Raw genomic sequence first — 13875 nt, forward strand, 5'->3', positions numbered from 1 at the left:
TTAGGTTCGTCATCAAATTCTTCTCCGTTAGAATCACTCTCTAGGCCGGATATATCCAACTTGTCACAATCCGCAAACTTGTCATATCCTTTTAGTTCACCATCATGCAAAAACGGAACTTCCTGTTTTCCAGATTCATTACCAACCTTATTTACCACGGCTACTACTTTTTTTTTGTCAGAGTAATGATTTACACCAACATCATTAACATATGTACCAACATCATTATCACCGATATACTTATAATTCTCCGGTGTAACATACATAATCGGTTCTGGCACTACATTTACATTTTCAGCGACACTATGATATTGACTTTTACTTGGATTTTTAAAATTACCTAATGGGTTGTTGTTCCCTTTTCCACTTGATAAATTAGCTGTAGATGCCTTTCCTCTATCATCCACTTCGTTACGCCAAACGCCTTCTTCAACCACCACATACACAGACACAGATTTATCTCCAACGACATTTATTACCTTGATCAACTTTCTAATATCACAATCATCAACAATACCACAATAATAAAGTTGTTCTGGATGTTGATAAGCCAGACTAACTTTTGATTCTTCATGAAGACCCATCTTGCACTTCACCAAATGAACAAATTCGGTAAACGTCGTGGTTTCGTAAAATTCAACACCTAAATAAAACATTCTCGGATTGTATCCCGGTGGTCAAACATATGATAATTGGGAATTAGCAAACTCTCATCTTTCATCCGTAATGAGAAATACAAAATACTCATTACAACTCATTATCTTAATTTTGAGAATAAAGAAGCTACAGAGAAGAAAATTTCTCAGATATGAAATATTTCCAAAAATATAAAATACTTAATATATATATAAGGTAGGTTCAAAACAGTAGTCAAATCGGACAAAAAAGTAGTTAAGTTTTACAAAACAGTAGTCAAATTTAACAAAAAAATAGTCAAATTTACCAACAAAGCAGTCAACTTTACCCAAATAATAGTCAAATTTAAACAAAATAATTGTTAAAATTTAAACAAAATAATTGTTAAAATTATTCTACATATTATAAACATTCTTTTTTATACTCTTTATTACAAAAAAAAAAAAAAAAAATTTAAAACCGTGGCTTTTTTTGACAAAACAGTAGTTAAAAACCCCCAAAATAGTAGATTAAAAAAAAACCGTATTTTTTCCCATAAAATCGTAGCCTGCGGTTAGGGAAACCGTAGGTTTCGAGAGAGGAAACCGTAGGTTTCAAGATACCTACGGTTTTGTATGTTGAAAATGAAAAAAAAAATTATACAAAACACGAAATAATAGACGAATCTTGAAACCTACGGTTTCGTGGGCTATATTTGGACATTACTAATTTTTGGCTAAAAATTGCTAATGACTTTCTTAATTTGGCTAGATTAGTAATCACCCCATATATATATATATATATATATATATATATATATATATATATATATATATATATATATATATATATATATATATATATATATATATATAAACATTAGCTATTTCAATAACTACGCCATATATATATATATATATATATATATATATATATATATATATAAACATTAGCTATTTCAATAACTACGCCTAAACAGTTATTTTTTTTGAACGACAATAGTATGTCATTGGTTTATTGTTGCCATAAAAAGGAGCAAGGGCAGTGTTTAATGTTGGCCAGATAGGATGCCTATGACAATACACCACCATACGGTATAGTCTTAGTACACACGAAAATTATACTAGTAACGAATATGTGACTGATTAGTGGATTGAAAAAAAATAAATATATGACCCCCCTTTTCTTGGGACCAAACCCATATGTTTTGGACCAATAAGTTTAAAACTTAGTTTAAAAAAAACAACTAAAGAGACGGAGATAACTTTTATTGTTTGGACTAACTAACTTTTTTACTTTCTATTCCTATACATAAACCTTCCTATACATAAACCAAGAAAACGGTTGTTCAACTATTGGATCTTTTAAAGAACCATTTCTCAATCTATGATCATTAAAAACAATACAATTTCTAAAATTCCAAATAAACTTCTATATTGTCCTAACAATCGCCTCCAACGAACGCCATACGATTAGAACTAGACAAATGAACGATATCAATCTATTGCACTACCTTGACCGCAATTGTAAAATTCGGAATATCTATATCACACCATTTTTGTATGAAAGCCCATAAATCAAAGGGTAAATCAATGCATTTTGCCTCCAATTTAAGACCACTAGGAAGCTTGTTCATACTCCTCCAATAAAATGGTGTAAATCCGGTTTTAGTTATATATCTAATTGTGAATTTTATGTAATTTTATAATTATTATATAGCTTATAAGGTAGTTTTCATCAAACTTGTCACACATATTAAAATTATTTTTTCAACTAGCTATATTATACTATTATGCTTAGCGCAACTTAAATTTTTTTAATATTGCGAATAATTAGTTAATTTGCAAACATACTTAAAGTGGAATCGATGGTTGTTACGGATTTACCCTCCATCGTTTTGCTAAGAACCCCACTTTAGCACTTGTTCTTCAAAAAGCAAGAACTAATATTATTCGTGGGACAAGTTCTTGGTGTACGTGAGGGAATCTGCAATTGTGAGTGTGAGGTATAAGTCAAAATCAGCATCTATCGACCATTTTTCAAATGCTTTGCATCTTCTGCTTTTGATATTTTCCAAACTTGTTGAAATGCCCCAAAAACATTAGCATCTAATTGCCAAAAAACGTAAGAACTTGTTCCGAAAAGGTGGTGATATATTTTCTCGTTTTACCAACAATAAACAAATGAATCGTGGGTTGACGATGCTTTTATCTTATTGGCCTCAAATCAGGAGGAATTTCAGTTTACTACCATTGATGTTGAATGAAGCTTTTTCGCTTTCTAAACCTACACTAGTGGAATCTGATATAAAGCATATTTCGTATTGAACGCAGATGTCACATATAACCTATATCGTGATTCGTAAGTAATTCTCTCCTTATCATCAAATTCGGAAAACCCTAGTTGTAGATTAAGCAACTGTTTCCTCCACTTTAGTTTCGTAATCATCATTATGAAGATCTCGATTATCGCCACGAATTTAGGGTAATGATCTTCAATGCGTTCTACTTTAATATAATAATACGATGAGTAAATGATTAACGCCACTCAATCGGATATCAATATTCTAACGCAAAGATAATGGGATTCCAGGAATGCCCGGAAAGTGTTTGATGAAATGCGTTAAAGAAATTAAGTTTCTTGGAATGCGATGATTGCGTTTGCGTACACTTTTAAAGGTATGTTTTCAACTTTTCATGGCTGTTTCATATTAATTGGATCTTGTCGCTTTAATCATGTTACAGAAAATTAATCAAACAAAACTTCTACACTTTACTTACAAATATAAATTTCAAATTATACAAACACATAATGACATATAAACACAAGCTACCTCATAGTTTGACTCCAATGTCAGCCTCTTCCTATCTTCCTCCACCACCATCCGCCATCTACCACCACCACCACCACCACCCGCCACCTATTCGGCTGGCGGCACCTGGCTCTGATTCATGGTGGTTGATCTTTTGTGAATTTCCCTCCGGTGGTGTTCAAGGTTGCCTCCTTTATAAAAGAGAGTGATCAAAACTGTTAATAATAACACCAAGAAAATGAAAGCAATAATGGTGATGGCAATTGCTTCCATTCTTGTTAAAGAATTATGATAAAGAAGAATTGAAAATTGAAACCCTGTTTTGAGTTATGAATCAATCGTAAACCCAAATGTTTGCTGTTTCGTTGACTTTTTCTTCCTCGATACAAGAAATGAATTTATTTTATTGACAAAGACAATTAGATGACAAGTAATGAAGGAACTTTGCATGTAATTGTGTACATAAGATATTATTTTATTAATTTTCCTATCTTCTTATGTTGGCAAAATTATTATTATTATTATTTTTTAATTCGATAGATATATGTAAATAAGGTTAAACGGTTGACTGTGTTACAAATAGGTAAACTCTTTTCGTGTTGCATCCGGTAGCTAAGTCGTTGAATTATCATCATTATTATTAGGTGGATGTCGTATGTCCACAAAAATCTCAAAACTTGAATTATTTGGTGGGTCTTTCCAAATGTTTAAAAAAAATTAATTTTATAATAAATGGACAGATTAACGTATTGTCAAGATAAATTAGTGACATATGCCATACCGATGATTTAATAATGTAATCAATAACTTTCATCGTGTTACAATTATCTTGATATAATATTATTTTTTATTTTATATATTCTTTTTCACTGTCTCCTACTTCTTTCAGCCTCCTCGACACCAAGCAAGAAATTATACGTATGGTAGTAATAGTTAGGTGACAAATTTCATATTGTAATCATGTTAACCAATTTCATATTGTAATCATGTTAACCTGTTATAATAGGTGAAAATGATCGATATAGAAAAAATTGTCGAATTTGAGTTGCTTTCATTGAAGAAAATAAATATAGTGATTAAACCATAAAAATAACTAAAATAAAGTTGCTTTTATTTATTTAGCCTAATATCTATTCAAGTATCTTTTGCGAATTATTGTTACAAACGGAGTAACCAATAGAACAAGGGAATATCAGTAGGAAGTGGAGAATCATATAAACAATAAATATTGAATCACTCCATAATCCATTATACATACATCATATTTGTAACACACTAACACCTCATAAATTAGTTTTTTTTAGTTATACCTTAGTCGTGGTTAAATTAAAAAAAAAATAGTAAATGGCCTTTGGTCAAGTGGTATCAAGTGGGTAGATATAATGGACGAGTGTATTTCCTGTTAAAAAAAAACTAAATAAAACGATTTATTTATTATGTAATCGGGTTGAAGATGTTAACTAATAAGTTGAACTTAATATAAATAGTAAAGAAAAATGGTTTTTTATTTCTATTTGTAATGCATAGTTAATTAACGGCTATGAGGGTCAAAATGAACATTGGGGACTTAGTCAAAAATGCAATGTTATTTTAGGAGAAATGGCCCTAAAAAGATATTTATAAGTGAAGACTCCTTATTTTAGAATAGGGACTATCTTTATCTCTTTCTCAAAAAAATAAATAAATAAAATCTCATTAAGGAAATAATACCGGAAACAATACCTAATTAACTAGAATTCAATTCTTTAACTAACATGGCAATAATCAAATAATTCAACATGAATTTTCTAAGATAAGTCTACACTCGCCTTTAAGTTGGATATGTAGATCACTACATATCCCCCTTGCTCTTCGATTTTTGGTAGAGCTTTTGTTAGTGTATCAACCAAAAATCGGTTGTGATAACACTTTCACCAATGAGTGTCTACTTCATCTAGTTGTTGCCAATAATGAGTTAGCACGATATCATAGCATGTGACTGATAATTCTTTTTGACAAAGATTGTGTAGAAAACCTTTGATCTTAAAGATAATCGAGGTGTTGTCTTTCTTTGAGAATGTGTCTAGTGTTGCTTCCAAATATCTTGATAGTTGTCTTGTAGAACATGAATTGTTTGCTAATTTATTTTGCCATTGAGTTTGAGAAACCACGACATGATTATGGAAGGGCGTTTTCTACCAGAGGTATATAATATGTGGAGAGATAATCCTCCTTACCATTGTTGTTAATTAATTTATGTTTAATAATGGGAAGTAGATTAAAATCAATACTTTGTTGAGAGGCATCGTGATGTAGCCTAATAGAAGAGTTTATAACCAGTTTAAGAAGGGAGGAAGAGAAGTTCAAAACATAACCAAATTATATCACAGCTACATAACTCAATGTCGACCTTCTGATGAAAACAATCAAATAACCAAATTATATCACAACTACATAACTCAATGCCTTTCGATGAAAACAATCAATGACGAGATTACATAGTGGTTGATTTAATAAACAACAACCAATTACATAGAAAATTAGCAAATTTGTAAGATAATAGAATTACGCTTTTAGTAACCAAAAGGCACAACCAAAAAGAAGGTATTGATGATAAACAAGTTACAAGACCCTTGCTTCTCTTGCGAGATTGGAGTCTATCAGAATGCTTGTAGCCTTTGCAAATGCAAAAAGATTCAAACTATTTCAAATGAATGTAAAATGTGTTTTTATTAAACGGTGTTATTAAGAAGAAACTTATGTTACTCAACCATCTAGTTTTGAAAAAAATGAATTTCATCCACATATATATAAATTAAACAAAAACACTTGATGGTTTGAATCAAGTGCCTTGAGCTTGGTACGATTAAAATCATTTTTTTAATTTTAAGTGATTTTGTCATGGGTAGAATAGGCACCATTGTGTTTGTTTAAAATTATTTGTGAACATATTGTGGTTTAATTTACATAGATGATATAGTTTTTGGTTCAACAAAAGACTTGTTCAAGATTTTGCTTTTAAAACAGACTTGTTCAAGATTTTGCTTTTAAAACAAAAAATGAAGTTGATATGAGCATGGTGGTTAAGCTCAAAAATTTCTTTGGATTGCAAAATAAACAAGTAGATGAAAGAATTTTTATTTATCGGTCCAAATGCACCAAGATACGTTGAAAAAAGAAATTGGTCTTGAAAATGTTAAACTCAGTTGATATATTTATGACTATAAATATTAAACCGTCTAAGTGATAAAAAAGATACCCTTCTTTTCATGAGTCTCATTGGCACGTTATAATTAAGGTTGTCAAAATCGGGATCTTGAACGTTGTAAGATCCTACGATCCTACCTATGAAAACATTGTCGGATCGTAATAGGGTCGTTTTGTAGTAGGATCGCAAATAGGATCGTAATATAAGGATCGAGATCGTAAGATTGGGTTCCGATTCGATCCTACCAATCCATGAAAATTTCCAAATTTTAATCCGGTTTTTAATATATTTACCCATTTGTTGGTTGACCCGGTCTCCTTAACTAAAGGTCAATCGAGAATAGCTCCATTATTGTACTGTTTTATGAACCGTAAAAGACCAACAACCCTAGAATTATTTTAATCCTTTTATGTTTTACCCTTATCCATAATAGAATTTGAGATTTAGCTTCAAATTGTGATTAATTTCTTTCTTCAACAATTCAAGCTCAACAATAAATGTGAACCTTTTCTGGATTCTTTTCTTTGACTGCTCAAGCCCTTTTCCTTGAGAGCTTGAGAAATTATGGTTTTTATTTGAGCTTCAAAAGTTAAAATTATTATCCGTACCATTTTTATAGTTAAAGAAAATAAAATGTTAAATATTTAAAACATATAACATGAAGGTTGTGAGCTGTTATGGTTGTATAATAAATGATTAGTCTTATCATTAATTACATCATTAATTACTACATGATCACTTACTTTTTTGAGCAATTTAACCATGAAACACGTAAAAAAGTTTTATATATGATCAATTACCTTATTTTATATTTTTTTGTGGGATCTTAGGATCCCAATCCCGATTTTGCAAATTTGAAAACGATCATACGTAGGATTCCGATTTTGACAAACTTGATTATAATGCACAATGTCGGGCTTATGCCTATTTTAACCCAAACCTATACAATCACACTATGAGGTCGTTAAATGAATATTTTATCTTAAAGGTACCTAAAACATTGGTATATCGAATTCTAAGAAATTAAGCATTAACATTTTGTGTTGTGCTAATTCGGATATTGGTGGTTACCATGTATGTAGAAATAATACATCTTCATTTTTTGCTTTGACAAAAATGGGAGAGATATTGTAACATTTTTCACATGGGATTGTTGTTTGCTATTTATTTCCATTCAAGTTTTCGCTGTTTGTTATGAATAGGGGATGTTTGTGATAACTCAAAGAATACGTTACAAATCACCGTTAATATTCAATGATAGGACGTAAAGATGTAATAAGGACACTCTTGTAATCGCACGATATATTTTAATATAATCGAATTTTTCATCCTTAATTATGTCAACTTTTAGACTAAAAAATAAGTGCGCGAAAAGTCGCGTCATTTTGAGAGCATGTTAGCATATTTAGACTCCTTAAACTACCACGATTCCAGAAATAAAATTTCGTAAGAATCCGACACAATATGAGTAAGATATGACATTTATGGTAATAAATATCTATCGTAATTAAAAGTTATAACGACAAAAACTATAAGGGGATTGGTTGACTTTTGGAGAAAATCACCAACTTGACAATCGTACTACTACTTAAAGTAGGAATTATGGGGCAATGAACGCCTAAAACAGACGTTATATGAGAGAGTTATGAGTTTTACAAAATTACAACGGTAATAAAAACACATCGAAGAACGAAAATCAAAACTAGACAAAACGATCAAAAGGAAAGTCGTAGAGAATGACGAGACCTACACCGATATATAAGAGTCGTTGAGAACAAAGTTCGTATGCGAGAGTCACGAAAATTCGAAGTTGAATTTTTACCGTCACGCGCACTAGCGTGCAGTGCGACGTGCGCACGAACACTCGATTACGTCGAGATACGGGATGACGTGGTACGCTGAGATGGGAACACATGGCAACATCGTGCGGTTCACGCGCATTTGTGTGGCGCACACTCCAAAACTTGCTATAAATAGCAGGTTTCGACAGCTCCTTTTCCTCACCCATCTCTTCGATTATCTCTCTATATCGTTTCACATGCCATCGCCCCGGTGGACTCTCAAAGTGCTAACTTGTGGTTTCTACCTTACACCAACGTTTTCATACTAATAGGTGAGTTCACCGCCCCAGTTTCCAAACCTTTTCTGGGGGATACATGTCTAAAATGCAACTTTACATAGTTATCACTAATTATAGTTAGATAATTATGCCTATAACATTAGGATGAGATTGTGTATGGTAGTTACTCTGCCCAAACTCTTTAGCTAATACTCCCTCCGTCCCAAAATTACAGTCCATCTTTCATTTTTGGTTTGTCGCAAAATAATAGTCCACTTCTAAAAATAAATAACATTTTTACCAAAATACCCCCTCATTATTACTTAACCAACTATGCATTTAATGGAACATTAAATGCAAAGTAAGGATAAAACTGTCATTTTATAAAATAAAGTTAGTGGTAATTAATGATTTTCTTAATATGTGTGTTTTTTTTTTCTGTGGACAATAATATGGGACGGAGGGAGTATTATGCTTAGTTGTTATGTTGAATCATTATAATTAATAAGATCATACCTAGTTGTCACGCTGGCCAGTTGCCAGGAGACATTGAAACTCTTTATTATAGCCACTCTTTGGATAAGCTTAGTACCTAGTGTTACTCTGCATAAATTTTCGGCTACGCAAAACACACACACACAATATATATATATATATATATATATATATATATATATATATATATATATATATATATATATATATATATATATATATATATATATATATATATATATATATATATAGGTTCAAATGTTTCTCACATTTCTTGTGTGCTAGAATGCACCAATAAGAATTTAGTAAATTAAATTATTATATAATCAAATAAAGATAGATACTAAATGATTTCCATAATTATATGTATACTAAATAATATCCATACTTATAATTCTTTTTTTATGGAAACTAATTAAATTTGTCATTTATGTCAACAATAATATTCTTTCAGAATAAATTTGTATTCAGAAGAATGAGATTGTATTCTAGCATAATAAGAGTGTATTATAGTAGAATACACCATCGTTCTTCATATTTAATGCAACTTTATTGTATTTTAGGTGAGTGAGTCCTAAAACAAAACACGAATCCATACATAAAAACCTAGATGTGAATTCATTCTGAAAGAATGTTATTGCTGACATTAATGACAAATTTATTTAGTTTCCATAAAAAGAGAATTATAATTATGGATATCATTTAATATACATACAATTATGGAAATCATTTAATATTTATCTTTATTTAATTAAATAATTATTTAATTTTACTAAATTCTTATTTGTGCATTCTAACACACAATAAATGTAGGAAACACATTAACCTAGCCACACACACACACACACACACACACACACACATATATATATATATATATATATATATATATATATATATATATATATATATATATATATATATATATATATATATATATATATATATATGTAAAATCGTATAAATATAACGCGAATAACAACACGACCGACCAGGGGAGGCCCCCATGAAAAGAGTTAGATGAGACACGATTGATCAACACGCTGATAGATTTTCAGCTAGCGTCAGGCCTATAATCGTTAATTCTTAAGTGAGCGAGAGAGATATGTACAAATCTATATGAGATTGACACTCCCACCTGTGGTTGCTAGCTACAACCCAACGGCAAGTCGAAGCAGACATAACTTTCTAAACAAAGCGACGTCTGATGAAGCGTCCTGGATTTTTGGGATCAAAGTCATAGCTCGATTATAGAAAGTCATCGTAACTTTGTCAAAGTAAAGCTAACTATCATAAACTACTACTAGGAACTAATCCAATTAAGTAGTGATAATACACACAAACTCGAGGAAGCGCGTTTAGGTCAACCAACATCTAACTATGTTAGACTACCACTAGGAACCTACCTATGGAAGTAGTGATAGTACTCATGAACTCAAGGAAGTGAGTTTAGGATAAACAAAATAACTAAAATACACACACACGTTTTATAACAATAAAACTTGTGGAATCACTAACATTATGTTGACCTCTCAAACCACATGTATTCTCAAGAGAATGAACTCGTCTGAAGGAGGAGATAACCCCGATGATGCAGCCCGAAACTTATTGCTTTTGTACTTTGCTTTCATAACCTACTTGTATCTCGAACAATTATGTAATATCTTATATTTAATGAATAAATAGCTATGTTGATTAATGATGGGTTTTGAGCATTCTAACAATCCTAAGGTGTACATGCAACCCTAAACACCTTGGATCTATGTTTTCTCTATTATACATGCAAACTTGAACATTCCAAGGTATTACCCTAACTAGCATACAAAACTTTGATACTTGGGTAATAAAACAAGTTAAATGACATACCTTTTGTTGTAGTTGTAAGCCTTGGAGTATTTGGCCCTTAAGAACTTAACACCAATAGTGTGGATTCCTCAAGTGGAATCACAACACACCATGGACAAAGAATGACATTTTTTGAGAGAGAATCTTCATACACCAAAACCGTCCATATCAACTCCAAGAACATTGGTTATGATTTTGGCTATGGAGTAACATATTTATATGTGGAATTCCAAATGTCATGGGTTAACCATAATCCATACCCATGGGTTTATGATCCATGGTTCATGTGGCCCAACTCCTTATGTATCCATACATAAACTTAGTCGAACATGGATCATAAGCCCAACATATAAATATAACTAATTTGCACAATTAGTCCCCATTGATTTAATTAGTCTCTTTTGATCACTAAATTAATTGCAAACTAATTCTTGATCAATACTAATTAAATCATATGATTTCATATTAATATATTAGAACTTATAATATATTAATAAACCATAAATAACCTCTTCTCAAAAGTTCATCCTAACAAATTGTCCTGATGATATGTAACCCAAATGGACCATGCTACTCTCGGGTCAAGTACATACCAATTATAGTTATGGGCTTAGACACCTAATCCAACAGTCTCCCACTTGAATAAGTCTAATAACTATTATTGCAAGTACGACTCCAAAATCCCGACTAGCAATCGTAGCTCTTAAAAGCCGTTGTCGAACTCTGACCTAGTCAATGATGCGTCCATTAGATAAGGGATCACATATTCCTCCATTCTAGATATCATATGGACTGAGACATGGATTATAATCATTCTCTCCGTCCATTTGTTGTTTACCGATTTCCGAATTATGATGACCGACTAATTGAGCAAATCAAATCAGTCCAGGCTCGGCCGAGCACTTAGGGTTGTCATCATTAAATCATCGAGGGGCCCATAGATATCGCTAAGGGTAAAAGGAATGGATAAACTTCGACTCATATGCTTGCTCTATTTACTCATCAAATCACACACAATGATGCGTTTTATAACACCAAGTTACTGGTGCGTTTTCACATCATCAATGTGCAACCGAATTGTAAAGTGCAACTCATATCTCTTAGTTTCAAGAATATAAGATATTATCGTCTCATAATCACTTGTGATAAAATCCATGAAGTGATTCAAATGAGCGTGGATTTAATGCAATACTCGAATCTTATTCCAGGAGCATTCATGAACACTACAGCTATGTATAAAACACCTAGACAAACTATAGACCCATTCATGACAGTCTTGCCTCAATACCTACTTCTAAAGTATGATCGACTGTGGATGGTTTGAATAACCTAGTTATTCGGGAAGTCAAAACATGCGAATTGAAACACAATAATAATACTAATCCTATATGACCCAAAAACTTTTGAGTCATATTGATTACTCATTATTCATTGTATAATGTTTCGAATAATCAACTTAATACTTGAATTAAAACAATAGCTATGCCATGCTCCAAGCATGCACGCTATGTTTACTTATGTGAAATAGATCAATTGAAAATATCTCAATGATGCTCATTTCACAATTCCAAATCTTTATCACCAGTGTAAGAATTCCAAATTCTTGTCACACCAGAATGTGTTAGATTCTAAACTATCATGCAATGATTCCTTTGTAATGTCTAGGTACCAAAAGTCATAGAGACTTGACCAACGATATTACAAAGTATTCCTTTGGAGATTGTTGCAAGACAATTCCATGGAAACGAAGTCTCAAACTCAAAGTACATTCCTTTGAACATCCTTCTTGCATTAAGTTTTCTAATCTTTCACGGATTTAAAGAATAACTTCCACTTATGGAAACATTTCCATATTCCTATTTTGACTATCACTTCTGAATAAGAGTTACCTCTTCTCAGAGTATGTCAATATGGTCATTTCCAAGATTTTAAAATACATTTCCAACTGTCCATGAGCAACCAATCTTTGGTAAACCTCAGATTGTCCTCGACAATTGCTTAACCATTTTAGTCATATCCGTGTCTAGACCTTTTTCCCTCTTAATGCCCTAGGCATTTGGAAAATTTAGAACGGATAAATATTATAGCACATGTAATCGATCCTATATCCGAAGCATATGTGACACGATTCATGATGTCTCACATAAAGACATGATACTAGATCAGTCTTTTGCTATAATATTTCTATTTCTATTTGCCAGGTTCTCATAATTCGAATTATGAAAAGGGGTGTCGTAATTATAATCGAATTTTAGAACGCAAATAATATTTCCATATATAGAATTTCCTTATGTTGAACCATTCCAACATAACATTCATATATATACTTGACTAAATTTGATTAAAATCTCAATCTAAGCTTTTTAGAATTGAAATGAAGTATGAATTTCTCTCCCTTAATTATAGCAAAACAACTTTTCAAACCCTGCAACTTGGCGAATTGAAACCTTTGTTTTCTAATTAACATTGCTAACTTGCAACACTTAGCATAATTGATTATGCTCCCACTAGCATAATAATTACTTTACTATTACTAGCATAACATTTATGCTCCCACTAGCTTTGGCATGTACCCAGAAATCAGCTAGACTTCTAGAAATCAATACTTATTGACTTTCATTACCAAAGTTCAGATTTCTGATACGAGATGCTTTGATAAGACTTTATCTAGGCTTCTCAAACTGATACACCTTTCCTTAGATAGCTCACATGTGTGTCTAAACAATTTAAGAACTTACAGCAATAAGTCTCAAATGTTTACACTTTTTTCCATTCCTCACAATTCGAATTATGAAAAGGTATTCCGTAATCATAATCAAATTTGAGAATGCAAATATCACAACTGCTATCTCCTTAAAATCT

The 13875-nt window shown here is 31.6% G+C and overlaps 2 long non-coding RNA genes across 5 annotated transcripts in view; one reads left to right on the top strand and one right to left on the bottom strand.

The window, feature by feature from the left end:
- Positions 1–2479: 2479 nt before the first annotated feature.
- The window catches only part of LOC145123546 (uncharacterized), a 32998-nt gene continuing 21602 nt past the window's right edge, over positions 2480–13875 (top strand). The window contains exons 1-4 of one of the 4 annotated variants that reach the window (XR_013715189.1): positions 2481–2620; positions 2846–3099; positions 3208–3293; positions 4317–4466. This is a non-coding gene — a long non-coding RNA (uncharacterized LOC145123546). Of the gene's footprint in view, positions 2761–2845; positions 3100–3207; positions 3294–4316; positions 4467–13875 lie in introns of those variants that run through there. The other 3 variants (XR_013715187.1, XR_013715186.1, XR_013715188.1) reach the window with 3 other exon arrangements.
- Positions 3297–3910, bottom strand: LOC145123547 (uncharacterized). The gene is made up of 2 exons (XR_013715190.1): positions 3744–3910; positions 3297–3618 (listed from the first exon to the last, which is right to left on the bottom strand). It is a non-coding gene; the product is annotated as an uncharacterized LOC145123547 (long non-coding RNA).

Source organism: Lactuca virosa, chromosome 7 (assembly GCF_052849685.1).
Source record: "Lactuca virosa cultivar CGN04683 chromosome 7, Lactuca_virosa_CGN04683_v6, whole genome shotgun sequence".
Classification (NCBI taxonomy): Eukaryota; Viridiplantae; Streptophyta; class Magnoliopsida; order Asterales; family Asteraceae; genus Lactuca; species Lactuca virosa.